Source organism: Ursus americanus, chromosome 23 (assembly GCF_024610735.1).
Source record: "Ursus americanus isolate L20-20 chromosome 23, mUrsAme1.1.p, whole genome shotgun sequence".
Taxonomy (NCBI): Eukaryota; Metazoa; Chordata; class Mammalia; order Carnivora; family Ursidae; genus Ursus; species Ursus americanus.
Window position 1 is genome coordinate 4,586,258 of NC_142149.1, and position 15,814 is coordinate 4,602,071.

Below are 15,814 nucleotides of genomic sequence, written 5' to 3' on the forward strand. Positions count from 1 at the left end.
GTAACAAAACCATAACAGCGTTCTCCTAACTGCATTGTCTGAGGTCTCCTTTCACACGTCTAAGAAACAAGCAGGATGGATACATGACGTCATGTGGCTGGCCCCGTGTAAAGTTAGAGGTAATGTGGTTGACCGTGTGTAAAGTCAGGCTGAGAAGCTACGGAGAAGGTGGGAACAAGAGTTAGCAACCAAAACTCAGCCAAAGAAACAGCAGAAACTAGGGGAGAAAAGAAGGACACGACAAGGGTCTTGCAAGGCGGGGCGGGGGGTGCAGGTAAGCATTGTTAGCTGCAGGACAACACGGAATGCCGATCCAAACGGAAATCACACAGGGTGATTGTACTGGAGGACGGGGAAGGAGAAGCGCAGGGGGTCCAGGAGTGCCCAGTCTGAATCCACCAGAAAGGAAGTCGACAGGCAAGGCTTAAGATGGTGAGTCAAAAGGAGCAGCACATACACGACAGTCGGAAGTGGGGAGACGAGCGTACCTGAAGACAGAGCACCGTGAAATGGTTGTCGAGGGCTGGCCCCTGGCAAGAGGGGCGCAGGGAGCTGCTGTTTGGTGCCAGCCTTTTAATCCTCTGAGCCCTAAAACTTGTGCATTATTGGGGCGCCTCGGTGGCGCAGTCGGTTAAACATCTGACTCTTGATTTCAGCTCAGGTCATGACCTCAGGGTTGTGAGATGGGGCCCCGCACTGGGCTCCATGCTGGGCATGGAGCCTGCTTAGAGTCTCTCTCTGCCCCTCCCCCCCCTCTAAAAACAAACAAAAAACTTGTGCATTGTTACTCTAGGAAAAAAATTAAAAATGAAAATAAACACCAGGCAGTGCTTACACATATGTAAAGTGACTGGAGGACGTAACCCCTTTATTTCACTTAGACTTAATATTTTCTACCTCCTCCATTAACTTTCAAAGGGGTGCAGCGATTTGGAACAGAGACGGCGCAGAAGTGAAGGGGGTTTACGGGAGCTTTGCCCGTTAAGTCTCCGTGACGGATGATAACCGCGTCCAAGTTCCAAAGGGGCATGACAGTCGGGAGTTTGACTTTAAAAAATGTGTTCCATGGGGACAGCCGCACAGACAGAATATGGCTTACGGAGCCTCTAGTGGAAGTCAGTGTGAAAAGCCCAAGTGTGTGTGTGTGTGTTTTTAAAGACTTTATTTATTTGACAGAGAGAGACAGCCAGCGAGAGAGGGAACACAAGCGGGGGGAGTGGGAGAGGAAGAAGCAGGCTCATAGCGGAGGAGCCTGATGTGGGGCTCGATCCCATAACACCGGGATCACGCCCTGAGCCGAAGGCAGACGCTTAACAGCTGTGCCACCCAGGCGCCCCGCTAAGTGTGGTTTTAACAAAGAACGTCTTGTTCAAAGAAAGTAAAAGTCTTATTTTAATTCCATAGGATAATCTGAAGATTTTGCTGACGGGGGCGCAGGTCGAAAGCAGTGTTGCGTAACCGGGACACAACCGCACAGCTGCCAGGCCCGAGACACGTGACCTTCCCCTGACTCACTCGGCTCCATTTTTAATGACACTTGCAAGAAAAGAACTAGCTTTCTGCTGCAGTTGCATAATTGATCTGAAAAAAATATCGGAACGAAGAACCATTTTCAACAGTCATGATGTGTAACCACCTAAAACCAAGCAGGCCTCTACCCTGTGAAAGTTAAGAGGAGAATGTACTTTTGTTGTCTTCTTGGTGGTAATTTAAGTGACACAGATCTACTCTTTGTTGCAAAAACAAGAAATACACAGCTCCTATGAGGTGGCACCAGGCTAGAAAACAGACCGTGGGTGACTTCCACGACGGAGGCGTGCCCGCAGGCCTGGGGCCAAGGTCCTTGCCACGCTCAGACAGGACGTCTGGGCAGTCTCCGGCTTCACCCACAAGGTGAAAGGCACCAGGCTGTCCCAGGAACTTATATCCAACTATCTGTTCCCAGGTCGGTTCCCTGGGGAACACCACGGTTACGGTTCAACAGAGCCGAGAGGGAGCCTCCCACAGTCGCCAAGGGAAGGGACACACTCCCTCTGCATAGATCAGGGATCCTCTCAACAGGCAAATCTGTTAGCACAAGAACAGGAAATACTTCCAAGCCAATACTGTCGGCAGGGGGAATGGTCCCGAAAAGAGGAGATAAAAATGTGAGCTACCGACTCCTACTTGGGAGTCAGTCAGACGTTCCTATGAGGTTCTGCAAGACCCGACGCCGAGGCGCCTCCAACCCTCCCCAGAAAGCCGCCTTGTTCACTCACCTTCGCCGCTCCCCCTGCCTCGCATGCGCCTCCAGACTTTCGAGTGACTTCCTCTCTTCCCTTAGGATGTGGGCCCTTTCCTGAGCACCCTATCTGAAACTGTGACTCCACACCCCACTCCATCCCGGCCCTGTTTTCCTTTCCTCCAGAGCACACCCCACGCTTCTCCACTTCTCCTGTGACTTCTAGGATGGAAGCTCTCCGAGGGCAGGGAGTTGCCCGTGCCTGGCTCCCCAGCCCAGCCTAGCGCAGTCAGTGCTCAATTCAGCACGTTTAATTCATCAGAGAGCGGTCAACGAGGTTCACAAACCAGGGAACATTTAGTACCCTACCCAACATGACACTTGCAGATCGTACTTTTTTCCCAGTTCAACAGCACCTTTCGAATGGACAACGATCAGCAGTCCAAACCACACCAGCGCTGTACAGATCCTGTTCCGGGTCGGTGTGTGCCTTTCTACTGCAAGTATGAGCAACAGTCCCCCAAGAGACGCTTCTAAACCCTAACACACCGTCTGGGACCTCAGGTACTGGTATGTGCTGCACGGGAGTCCTTACGGAAGAAAATCTCTCACGCCACCTAGAACCACTTGCCGTCCCTGGGAGTGATTCTGGACAGGAAGTTGCATTAGAACGCGCTCTTCTCCCCAAGCGCTGTGTCCCGTGCCCGGGTGGGGTTCAGCTCATCCATGACACGATGGGCACTTCCCAGGAACTGTGTGCAACGGGGACCTCCTGGCAGAGTCTTAACAAGGAGCCCAACCCTGCCGATCAACCTTCTGCAGCACTTTCTGGTGAAATAAGGGCTTGGCTAAATTAAAAAGCTAAAAGTGGACCGAGTTACAAACGAGAACTGGGTGGCTCCTCAGGATGGCGTCCTCTAGTGGACAAAGAGGGAAGTTCAAAACCCTGCTGTGCTGTAGCTGTTTTTTAGTTCGATGTTCACTGTTTTCTGCCACAGGCCTTTTGCGTCCCACGGCCATTTTTAACGTTAAAAAAAATTACTTCTTACAGACTGCGCATTTCATTATCCACTGCTATTATTAAAAGGCCCGGTGCTTTGAAGCGACTGGACTCCTGCCTACCTCAACCCTCTTACATAATCCAGAGGAACAAAACCCAGAACTGCTGCAGCCATCCTCATCATACTGCGGCCTATTTTAGATACGTGCTCTCTGGGGGAAGCAAGTACACCACGGCCACGCCCAGGCCAGCTGGAACCGAGTGACCGAGCGGGAGACAGCTGGGGAATATTCTCAGGTATTGCCTCGGCCACACGCAACATCCTCCCGAGCGTCTCCCTGGGGGTTCCGGGCTTCCCTCCCATCACCGGCAGCGCCCAGCACACCGCACCGGGGTGCAGGACAGACAGAGGCTGTCGTCTCGGGGTGCGGCCACAGAGGAAACGGGCAGAGGCTCAATGTGAAGCACCCGCACTGGGGAGCAGCTGGAGGGGTGAGGGGCTGCCACGGAAGCCTGCAGGATCTCCACCCACGCCGCGCTGTATCCCAGCAGCTCTCTCCCCATCCGTCTTTCCCCTGCACTCGCAGGCTCTCCCGCCCCGAGAGGTTTCAGACTGAGCTGCGCGCACACACCGGGGACACCCAAGCACCCTCCTCCGTCGACGCCAATGCCAAATGAGAACGCGAAGGAGGGACCTGCATATCACACGTGACTCTATCAGTACGAAGCACGTCACGTCATCACTTTCCGTGCTGGCAACGCGCTGTTCCTGCTCGGGGGGCCCAGGAGCTAAAGCTTCTGATTAACCTGTCGAAGCAAAGGCTGAAACAACTCTCTGAGTGAGTCGGCAGCCGCAGAGCCCCACCGCTGCTCTGCGACACACACCGAGGCCAGACGAGGCCCTGCCCACAGCCGCTGTGCCCGAGCGGACGTTTACACTCATGAGACACACCACAGCGAACAAAGCAGTGAGCAGACTCCAAACCGTTGCTTCCAGAAATACCAATACGTACGCTTTCCCCCAGTACGCATACCTAACACGGTATGTTCATTTGGGCATTTATCACACTTTCTCTTAACGATGAGCACGTAGCAGAGGGCAGGTACCCACACTGAGAGTTACGCGCTCTCGTGAGTGGCCCAAAAGTGAACACAAACGGCCTGAAAAAGCCAAGAGCCTGTAACCCGCCCCAGCTCCCAGGCCCGGTAGCAGGCAGGCCGCTCCTGGGGCAGGCAGCACCCCGCATGCCAGCACCCGCCCGCACGGCAGCGCTCTGGAAGTTCACCGCTGGACGCGCCGAGAGATGTCCTGAAAAATCCGAGAACGGGCAGCTTCACGGGTCTGAAGCGCTCCTGAGCACTTCCCATGATCTGCCGACTCCTCACAAGCGCCCACCTTTGGGAGTCACCGTCATCACGGTCCCCATCTTACTAAGAAACAGGGAAGTGGCCTGAGGTCACACAGCAGGCCAGGGGCGGAGCTGGGACGTGAAAGCCCCCCACGAACTCCTCGGGCCGCGGAGAACATGGGTACTTCTGCCCTTCAGTGCAACACGCGAGCTGCCGTCTCCCGGGGCGGCCGTGCCTCCCTCCACGGCGGCGGTTGCTCGGACTATGGGTCTGTGACGAGGCCCACTGACGGCTTCCCTGGCAAGGTCTGAAGTGACACTCTTGGCTCTGGGCACTCGCAGGCCAGACCCTCCCGGGAGTTGAGCTGGACAAGAGGAGTGCTGGGCCAGAGGATGTTAAGTCAAGAGAGTCAGAGAGTACATCGAAAACACAGACACAAGCAAGGACCGGCAGGAACCCCGGGTGTGGCACGCCTAGGTCTGAAGGTCAGGATAACCTTTCCAGGCCACGTGAAAACATACGTGTCACCCTAACATGGAATGCGAAGGCAGCACGACATAGGGGAACCACCACTGCCGTGGTTCTTCCTTTTCTCACATCAAGACGTGCCGAACAGTCAAAAGACAGGAAGGCTGGGAGAATTTTTCACGGAGGACGGCCCCCGCAAGGGGCCAGAGACGCAGGTGAGGAAGCAGAGGTGGGCAGCGCCCGGCAGCCACCGGCGACCAGGTCTGAGGCCAGCAGTCACTTCTGGGGAAATTCTAGTCAGAGTGAGGTCTGCACGAGGTGACCGCCACCCTGAATTACACTAGCCACCCCCTTCCTCTTAGATCATGGAGACAATGGTCACCTCCCTCCAGGTGCCCCCACTCCTGGACAGCTCATGCTCCTCTGGGCTGAGCAGTGCCCCCAGCACTCACACTTCCTACAGAGAACCCTGAGTGGCTCGGTCACTCTTCTGTGCCAACTATGCATCTCGGCGGCAGAGGCGACACATCACACATAAGGTCACTGGGGACAAAGACCATAAAGGGCATGAAAAGTCTCCTTGGGGACAGGCCCCTTTTATTTATATCCATACACAACAGGGCCTTAAGCAGGTTAGCATTCAGAGTTACACAGCTGAGGAAATGAAACCAAAGGCACGGGCAAAGTTCCAAGCCCCCAACAATTACACGGCAGGTACACGGAAGCACGCACTGATCCCGCACACGCATCTTCCAGCGGACTCACCTGCAAAGAAAGTACACTTCATCAGCGTTCCCACTACCTCAGCACGTCTGTTAGCAGCGGAAGCTACCCTCCAGATCTATAACCACCACCCAGAACACAACGAGGAGGGTGCCCTGCAGTGATCCTGCCTCCATCAGCCCCTCCTCCTTCGGGGTCTGCGGGCTCCATCGCAGGCTGGCACCACAGTGATCGCCTACCCCATCCCTCTCCGGGCTGTCATCTGCACATCGCCTGGGCCTTCCTCAGAAACCTGCCTGCACAGAAGCCCCTAAACCCCACACCAGCCTACGCATTCCTCCATCTTCTTCTCTGCTTCCAGCCACATGGTTCCCCAGTTTGGCCCCAACTCACGAGCTGCCCACATCCTCAGGCATGTCCACCCCTCCTGCCCTTTGCCAAGTGTCATCAGCTGGAAACAGCCTTTAGGTCCTCACGGGGTCACATTCCATTAGGTCCTACTGAATATGTCCCTTCCTGTGGCACCACAGCACTTACGATGGCCACCTCTCTAGATCTAAGCCACCCCCTTAACACAAGCCACCGCTTTTCCTCCGCTCTCTCCCCTCCCCACCCCTCCCCAGCTCAGACAACATGCTCTGACCACTGCAGGCACTCTTCCATCTGAGTGCGGATGATGAACCAGGCAAAGGGAGGGAGCCACTTCACCAGGAGCAGGCTGCCTGCCCTCCAGCCAACAGCACAAAGGCACTGCTATGTGTGAGCTCCTCAGTAGATGGCAGGGTTCTCAAAAAGCAGACTCCCTCTCGGCTTCTACCCAGGAGGGGATGAGGTGCAGGAGATGTAAGGGTCTCTGTGTGGCGTGATACCAATAAAGGTGCTCCCATGCCTCCAACATACGCTAGACCTGTGCTCTCCAACAAGGTGGCCACTGGCCACCCGTCGTTATTTACGTTTAAATTAAAATGAAAAATCTAGTTCCTCAGCAGCACCAGCCACACTGCCAAGTGCTCAACAGCCACACGTGGCTTGTGGCTGCTCTACCGGACAGTGCAGATATAGACCATTTCCAACATGGCAGGAAGCTCCACTGGACGGCACTGTTCTCTACATAATGTTCTCTTGAAATTACAGATTTTAGCACATCATCCTCTTGTTTAAAACCCAGAATGACCCCTGCATTCTGAGGAAAGAGCAAAATGTGCACGTGAGCCACAGGCCCTGTGTGGTCAGGCCACAGGCCCTTCCCCACCTTTTCAGCTTCACCCCAAACCATTCCCCTTGCTTTCTGGGTTACAGTTCCTCCACTGGCCACGTTTGCTAGGTCGCTGGGCCTTTGCACATGCAGCCCCCTGGCTTTCCAGAGAACTCCCACTCATCCTTCAGAGTCCAGCTCAAGGATCCCATCCTCAGGAAAGCCTCCATTAACACTCCTAATGATGCAGCTCCTAACAGGATTATACTCTCCTTCAGAGTTTTGGCCTCAGCCAAAGGAATTACATCTCCTTTAGTACAAGCATTTGATCTCATCTCCCCAGCGGGGCTGTAGCTCCCTGAGAACAAGGGCCTGGGCTGTCTTGTCCATCTCTGTACCCACTAACATTCAGCACGGTGCATGGCCAAAGCATCAATCGATATTTATCAAGTCAACTCTGTTTCCAGATTTTTGGAAGCCACTGCTCCCCGGTACTAACTCTAACGGTTTTCCTTTCAGCGTGGGTCCTGTTTGCAGTATCATACATGATCATCAAACTGCTGCTAGAATGTTCACACCTGTTACTGCAAATTCAAACCCCAGGAAAAACTGCTCCCGGGAATTTATTCTAGGTCAGGGTCGGGCTGCCTGGTACAAGGCTGCACCCACAACCGGGCAGGTTCAGCAACACAGGAGCCTTTTCCCAGACCATCGTCCTCCAGACTCTTCGTCTCGGTGCCCGACGTACCTGGATCCCCCAAACTGAGCGCGCTCTGCGCGCTCTCACCGACCAGGAGGAAATGGCCAAACGCCGCCCGCCTGCATCTAATCGCCGGGGGCTGGAAAGTTCTCGTTTTCTGAGGAAACCCTGGGGAAAGAGTGATACAACGAGATGTAGGAAGAGTCTCATCCGCTATCTACGCCCTCCCCAGACCTCCGCGCTGGCCCCGCCGGCCCGGCCGCCGAGCCTGCTGCAGCCCCGCCCCGGCGTCGAAGCCTGAGTTCCGCCCAAGTCCCCTCCGCTTCCCTCGTCCGGGGCCCTGCTGCCCAGGCTGGGGCGGGCGGCGCCGAGGACCCCCGCGTCACCCCGCGGGCCCGGGTCGACCACCAGGCCGACGCGAGCAGTCTCCTCCCTCAGACACGAGGAACACGCGCCTCTACTCGCTCCCCACCCCCGGCGCCGGAGCCGTTCTGCATACGCACTTCCTGCCGGAAGTGACGACGCACCATAGAGGCAGCGGCCAGAAGGTCTCCCTGGGCTTTGAAACTGGGTCCTCCAAGGTCGTCTTAAAGGAGCCGAAGCTGGCGGGTGCTAGTTAGCGGCGATGGGGCACCTGCTTTCGAGGCTCATCCAAGTTGCAGCGTGCATTGGTGCTTCCTTTCTGTTTATGACTGAATAACATCCCACCTAACAGACGGGGCTTTTAAGGTTCTGTTCCAATCAAGAGGACTGTGGAAGTGTGAAATGCCCCACTTGGGGCAAATGGTGACATAAAGACAAACGCTGCCTGCTTTCTGCTTTCGTTCTGGCCTCTCCAGCAGAAATGGCCTGAGCAGCCAGGACAGGGCTCCGTGTCTCCTGACCCTCCTAGGGAGAGCTGGGGCCTGGCCTCCCCAGGCTCCTCCATCCTCAGTGCCCAGTGCTGGCCTTCTTAAAGGCGAGCCCCCTCTGACCGTAGCCCAGGGGCTGCAGGGGGCTCGCCTGGAATCTTCTCACAGAGAGGGTGAAGCCGCAGCCGCTGGCACCTGGCCTCCTCCTTCAGGACCCTCAAAGAACAGAGTGTGGGGTCTTGCAGGTGCAGGTGACAGAAACCCATCCCGACTTATATTAGAAAAGCGGACTCCACGTACCCACTGTGTCCAGGGCTGGAGCAGCTGCAGGGGCTCAAGAACCCCATCACGGGGTGGCGTCAGGCTTCTGGAACTCTGGCTCCCCTCCGTCCTCTCCCCTGTCTAGCTGGTGGAGGGAGGGTGGGAGTGAGGAGGGACACAGAGTGGATAGCTCCCAAAGGAAGTCATCTGCATGGCTGAGGCCAGAGGCACAGGGTACGGTGTGGGTCTGGGATGAAAAGCACAATTGCTCCCATGGCTGTGCGTGCCCTAATCCCTGGACCCTGTGTATGTGTCACCTCACAGTACAGAAGGGACTTTGCAGATGAGATGAATCTAGGAACCCTGCAATGGGGAGATCGTCCTGGACTGTCCAGATGGGCCCAACGTCATCACAAGAGGCATTGTAAGATGGAAGCAGGACAGTCAGAGACAGAGAGGAGGCATGACCCTGGAAGCTGCTGGACTTGAAGGTGGGGAGAGGGGACCATGAGCCAAGAAACGAGGTGCCCTCTAGAAGCTGGAAAGAGCAAGGAAATCTTCTCCCTGGAGCCTCCAGCAAGAAGCAGCCCTGCCTTTGTCACATTTGGCTACAAGGGAGTTTGCAAAATAGAGTCTTTTAACTGGGTGCTCCTGTTGCCAGAAGGACAAGGGCGGTGACTCTGGTCTCTGCCCCCAGTGCTGTGCAGGGTGTTTGGATGAAAGGGCCAGGTGACAGCTGCTGCTCAGGAAGCGATGTTTACGGACTCGGCAGGTGTGCTTCTCTGTGTCTTTCTTTTCAGTGTCCCCTCCGAGCAACGAGCACATGTACACCTGTAACAGGAACTCTGCAGATTGGCAAAGATGCACTGATTTGTGAGACCCGCTGTCACTTTGATGTAACCACCTCTTCGTGTCGTGGCATGTCTTACAAGAGTCACCGTGGAGGGGAAGAAACGACGCCCGGGCTTGGAGAGCTGCCTAGTGGTTCTCAGAGTGACTCCCGCTCATCTTAATGAGGACTCTATGGCTCTTCAGTCTAGTGGCTCAGAGAGGCCCAGGAGGACCTGGCTGAGCCCTGTCACCACTCTGAGTAGCTCTTGGTGTCCTTGCTCAGAGGTCAAGGGAAGGGACTGGAGCAAGCCTGGGGTTCAGCAGACAAGGGATGTCTTCCGTACGCACCTTAGAAGATTTCCCTTTGGGACCCAGGGAGTCCTGGGTATTGTTCGCCTTTGAACCTGACACCCCCCCCCCAGCACACCCCCTTTCTGAAGAGATGGGCGTCCTGCCCTGGCTTTGTAGCTCTCCCCAGGCTGAAAACACATTCTGGAGGCTGAGAGCAGATTTGCTCCATTCTGCCTTCTGTGAAAGGAGCCAGTGGGAGCTGGGCCCCCCCCCATGTGCCCGGATTTATGCCCTTGCCAAGCAGATACGGGCAGCCCCACAGCCCACCCATCTTGGGATTACACGCTTTCCTGCAGCAGCTGGTGCATTAGTTTTAAACCTATTTATTTAGCTGGGCACTCAAAGGGCTTCTGATTACCGTCACTCTGTGGGGCTGCGGGAACCAATTTCCTGAGGCTGATAGATTTCTTCTCATTTGCTGCTCTCAAGCTGTGGGTTCCTTCTGGGTGTTGGAGGAAAACATTTTCAAAAGATGCCATCTTCCAGGACCATCCCCCAGGGTGGGGTTGGAAGGGGGTTGTCCTGGGCTGCCCCCACATGGTGCTTTCTGCACAAAAGTAGGCAAGTTTCAGGATACCCCCCCCCCCAGAGTCACCATGGAAGCCTGGCTGGGCCTGGGAGAGGAGGGGAGAGGAGAGATGGGGCAGAGCTGGGGAGGAGGGAGGGAAGGGGAGGGGTGGGAGGGGTGGAAGGGGCTGAGGGGTAAGTGGAGAGTGGGAGGGAAGGGGAGTGGAGCTGGCCTCCTGCTCCTGCTTGGATGTCTTCAGAGCAGTGGTTCTTAACTTTGAAGAGTCTGACACCAGGGACTCCCCCCTCCACCCCCCACCCCGAAATACTGGTTTTATGGGTCTGGGGTGTGGCCTGGGAATCAGGATGTTGAAAGCTCCCAGTTGACGGGGCGCCTGGGTGTCTCAGTTGGTGAAGCGTCTGCCTATGGCTCAGGTCCTGATCCCAGAGTCCTGGGATGGAACCCTGCAGTGGGCTCCCTGTTCCTCGGGGAGCCTGCTTCTCCCTCTCCCTCTGCCTGCCTCTCCCTCTGCTTGTGCTCGCATGTGCTATCTCTGTCACATAAATAAATAAAATCTTAAAAAAGTAAAAAGTAAAAAGCAAAAGCTCCCGGGTCATTCTGCTGTGCTAGATTGAGGTGCTCTAAGGTGGTCTTGCAGGTGTGCACAGACCAACGCAGACCCCTGCCTAGAGGGATTGTCCACTTGAAAATGGGCAGGAGGATACAAGCACACTTTCAATGGTGTGGGCGCAGCCCCCTCCGCAGGGCTCCCCTGGCTCTGGAGGAGTGTGTACCGTGAGGCTATTTTACAGCTCAGAATGGGGGAGAAGTTAAGTTGTAAAAAACCAAAATAATTTTTGTGCGTAACAATGCAAATGGATTCTGTCCCGCAGAGATATCAGTGGTGTCTGTCCTCAGGAGAAGATGACGTCGAACATTCTGTGTTAGTGCCCCGCAGGACGCTGAGCGGTGTGGCATCCATCAGCAAACCCATTCTAGCATTCCTGATTGCCTACATACATGACTGATTATCGCATTCTCTTTTCAACTGCTCTCAACATCGTGTTGGTTTCCTCATTAATGAACACGTTGGAAAAATTACTTCTGCATATTCATTTTATATGTAATACTCGTGTTTTCAGCTTTTGGGAAATTATAACTTAGACCCCCTCGGGGAGAGTGGGGTGCCCCTTACCTGCCACCCCCCTATGGCTCCATTCTATTATGTGGTCTCTTTCCACCTGCTTGTCCCCCTGACTGCATCGGGCCCATGAGGACTTGCGTTTCGCCCTGCTGGTTAGATCCTACGATATTTGTACACCAGGCACAGTGTCTGGTGAAAAGTAGGCACGACGTGCACTCAGTATGTTCAGTACAGGGTTGAACAGAAGTGGGGCCATCCTTGTCTTCCCGAGGGCTCTTTTTTTTTTTTTTTGAGATTTTTTAAAAGTAATCCTTACACCCAACGTGGGGCTCAAACTCACCACCCCAAGTTTAACAGTGCGTGCTCTACCAAAGAGCCAGCCAGGTGCCCCTTCCCTAGGGCTTTATTGCAACTCTTCCTAAAATGTCACCATTAAGTATATTAATGGTAGGCTTTTGATGAATCCTGTTTATCAGGTAGGAAGCTTACTTTTTTTTTTTTTTAGAGTTTTTAAATTTATTTGAGAGAGAGCGAGCGCACATGAAGTGGGGGAGGGGCAATGGGAGAGGAAGAAGCAGACTCCCCCTGCTGAGCAGGGAGCCCCCTGCAGGGTTCCATCCCAGGACCTTGGGATCATGATCTGGTCCCAAGTCAGAAGCTCAACTGGCTGAGTCACCCAGGCACCCTGGAAAGTTACTTTTTAATTCTAGTTTGATAGAATGTTTTAAAATCAAGAGCAACTATGATTTGTATTGGGTGTTTTTTCTCAGACCACTGAGATGGTCACATAGCCGTTCTCCTTTCACCTGAAGGGCATTAAGAGAGTTTGTGATCTTATTATTTTTACATGCCTGGAGTAAAACACAGCCAATTTTGTTTGATGTCGGTAACGTTGAATTTGCTGTTATTTAATTTCCGTATCTTGCACGTACCTTCTGAAGGGAGCCGGGTCTTTACTTTTCATTCTCCTGATGGCCTTTGTCTGGTTTTGGCTTTAGATTAGATGGGATGGTGCTGCTCCTGTTCCCTCCCCCTTTTTCTTCTGAAACAAGTATGTATTTGCTCATTTTTTGGAAAAAGTAACCTCTGTGCCCAACGTGGGTCTTGAACCCCAAACTCAGAGTCGCACGCATGCTCCACTCACAGAGCCAGCCAGGCGCCTCTGAAGCAAGTATTTTTTTTTTCAAAATTATGTTTTCAAAACGGGTCCAGGAGCCAAGTGTCTGGCCCGGGGGATAGATAGATGAACAGACGAGACAAGAGCAGTGAAGTGTTAAGGGTAGAATCTAGATGGTGGATCTGTGGGGGTTCGCTGTCGGTGTTCTCAGCTCTGCTGCATATTTGAAAATGTTCATAACAATGTAGGGGGGAAGAGCAGGAAATAGCGAGGGGGAGAGCCCCCTGGGTGTGGGTCCCAAAGGCTCACTCTGACCCAGTGAGGCTCGTCATTGCAATAAACAGAGCAGGACAAACTGGGGGGTTGATCTGGCTGCTGTTGATCCTGGGGGTTTGACGCGTAGCGAGTCAGAACCGCCGGGAGCTCACGATGGGAAGGACAGGCTTTAATCTTGCAGAACAATTTCACGGCAACATAAATTGTCTCAATCATGTTCACTTGCAGGTAAAGCGTTCAACCTAATGTTTGGGGAGGCTGTGTCATAAATGAAAAACACTGGTCTGGACTCCGACAAACCCGTTTCTCAACATCAGGCTCTATCACCTATGAGCTGGGCTGCCTCAGGCCAGGCATTGAACCTTTCTGTTTCAGTCTGTTCCCTGGTGTGGAGTGTGGGCCTAGTTAGTCTCCCTCACTCGTAGGGTTTACGGGAACCCCGTCTTGAAAACCTGCTGTGCCTGGCACGGACGAGTTCTCACTACGTGGTAGTTTTTATTCTCTAGTATAGAAGTAAAGACCTTGCCCCAGAGTATTTGATTTTATCCGGACCACGATTCGGAAGGACAACGTCCGGAAGGACAGCAGATGTAGGGATTTGAGCCCCGAAGACATCTCATCAAGTCCAGTCTTTCTGACCTGTGGCTATTCACGAATCCTCTCCGTCCCCCGCCTCTCGGCGTCTTTGATTTTCAGTGGAGCTTGACAAGAAAATCGGCTCTGTCCCCCGTGTTCCGCAACATGTCAGCGTCGCTCTGTTATTCACTACATTTCTTTCCTCCCGGTGTCTTTCTTTCAAAACAGCAGCTACGGGAGTGAGCAGCACACACATGTTTTATAAATTCTTTCTCCCTCCTGTTGATGGTTCGGCGAGCGTCCGATTCCGTTCTGACACGGAGAATGAGCTGCGGGCCGCGGGGGTGCCAGCCGCGCGGCTGGAAGGCTGGGGAGCCCATTCATCTTCCTCTCCCACGCCGCTCCCAGCCCCGCCGCTCAGCACTCCAACACTCCATGGCTCCCGGCTTCTGCCGGCCTCATCTCTCACAGCCGGCGGGCTCCGGAGTGGATATGCTCCTTCCCGCTTCAGTGCAAAATTGGCAGGGGTGGAGGGATCATAAAGGTCCCTTCTCCCTTCTTTGCCCTCTCGTGTATAAGGGCTTCCAGACCCACATGACTTGTTTATATTCTGACTCTGAAAGGAGCTCCTTCTGGAGGATGCCTGCCGGGGAATTGAAGTGAATGGTCTTTGGAATTTTTCGACTTTCTGGTTGGCCGAGCTATTCAGTTCTCCACAATGACATTCCTGAAGAATCGAGGGCTCTTGCCAGCTCTGGCCCCAGGCTTTCCAGCGGCTCCAGAAGCCATTCTGCTTGTCTCCAGGCGCTGGCGGGCTGTACAGCTGCTTGAGATGGTGCCCAGGCGTGCTCAGGAATAACCCTGGTGGGTGGAGAGCGATGGGAAAGTCGTCCTGCATTCTTTTCCCCAAAGGTTTTCCACTCTTTTTTTTCTTTATTGCACCTATGACAGTCCGCCCAGGATTGGAGTCAGGGAGGCAGGAGAAACAAACAGACACTCTTGAGTCAGGGGGCCCTGAGTTCAAATCCTGCATCCCCACCTGTGGCGGATGAATGAGATCTTGGCTTCCGACTCTCTGCTCACTCCCTGTATCAGATTTAGACCCGGCTGCCCTTTGGTGTGTGAATCCGGAGTCCCTCCTGCTGAAATGGGCATGACATGTGGCTGTGGGGGAAGGGACTGTGTGGCCCCAGCCGGGGCCTTCAGCATGTCCTATGTTTCTGATGTGGGAGACAAAGGTAGAAGGAAATGTACATAAAATGAAATGTCCTTATAACCTGCAGCCCATTGACAAATACTTGAGGCAGGCACCTCAACGTTCCTCCAGGAAGCTCCCAACTGTTTTATTTTAATTATTTATTTATCTATTTTTAAAGACTTTATTTATTTATTTGACAGAGAGAGAGCATGAACGGTGGGGGGGCAGGGAGAGGGAGAAGCAGGCTCCCCACTGAACAGGGAGCCCAATATGGGGTTCGATCCCAGGACCCCGAGATCACGACCTGAGCCGAAGGCAGATGCTTAACCGACTGAGCGACCCAGGTGCCCCTCTTTCTGTTTTTTTAAATATTTTATTTATTTGAGAGAGAGAGAGAGCACATATGAGTGAGGGGGAGGGGCAGAGGAAGAGGGAGAAGCAGGCTTCCCTCTGAGCAGGGAGCCCAAGGTGGGGCTTGATCCTGGGATCCTGAGATCAGGACCTGAAGGCAGACACTGGACCGACTGAGCCACCCAGGTGCCCCCAAGTGTTTTAATATTAATGCCTTGCCAGAGGGAAAAACCCCCTTAGCTTGATGGTAGCCAGGCCTCTGGGATCCTGCGAGTAGTCTTTAGCAGATGAAAGTCCTTTCGAACTTCCCTTTGTCTCGATTTCCCCCAACCCCAAAGTATATAATCAGTGGCCCCTCACAATCCTGGGGTAGCAAGCTGCAGCAGCTCTTTCTGCCCACGGATCCCGTCTGCCTGCTTTAATAAAATCATTTTTTGCACCAAAGACGTCTCAAGAATTCTTTCTTGGCCGTCAGCTCCGGACCTCATCAACATTCCAAAACACCATTTCTGCCATACTTCCTCCACCCACCCCGAGAAGGACGAGAAGAACGTGCCCTGGGTCCTGCTGGTTCCAGACCCGTCCAGATGGAGCCCCCCACCCCCACCCCCCGAACCCAGCCTGCAGCCCGGAAGTAGTCCTCGCCAACCCAGAGAACTGTGAGTGAGAAAAATCCATGCTGGCAGGGTTTGG

At 54.0% G+C, this 15,814-nt stretch overlaps 1 long non-coding RNA gene and 1 other non-coding gene across 2 annotated transcripts; both read right to left on the bottom strand.

Annotated features, from left to right (window-relative positions):
* Positions 1–5,614: 5,614 nt before the first annotated feature.
* On the bottom strand, positions 5,615–8,155 carry LOC123803128 (uncharacterized). The gene is made up of 2 exons (XR_006782760.2): positions 7,706–8,155; positions 5,615–5,804 (listed from the first exon to the last, which is right to left on the bottom strand). It is a non-coding gene; the product is annotated as an uncharacterized LOC123803128 (long non-coding RNA).
* On the bottom strand, positions 7,483–7,669 carry LOC123803274 (small Cajal body-specific RNA 16). The gene has a single exon (XR_006782809.1).
* Positions 8,156–15,814: the final 7,659 nt, after the last annotated feature.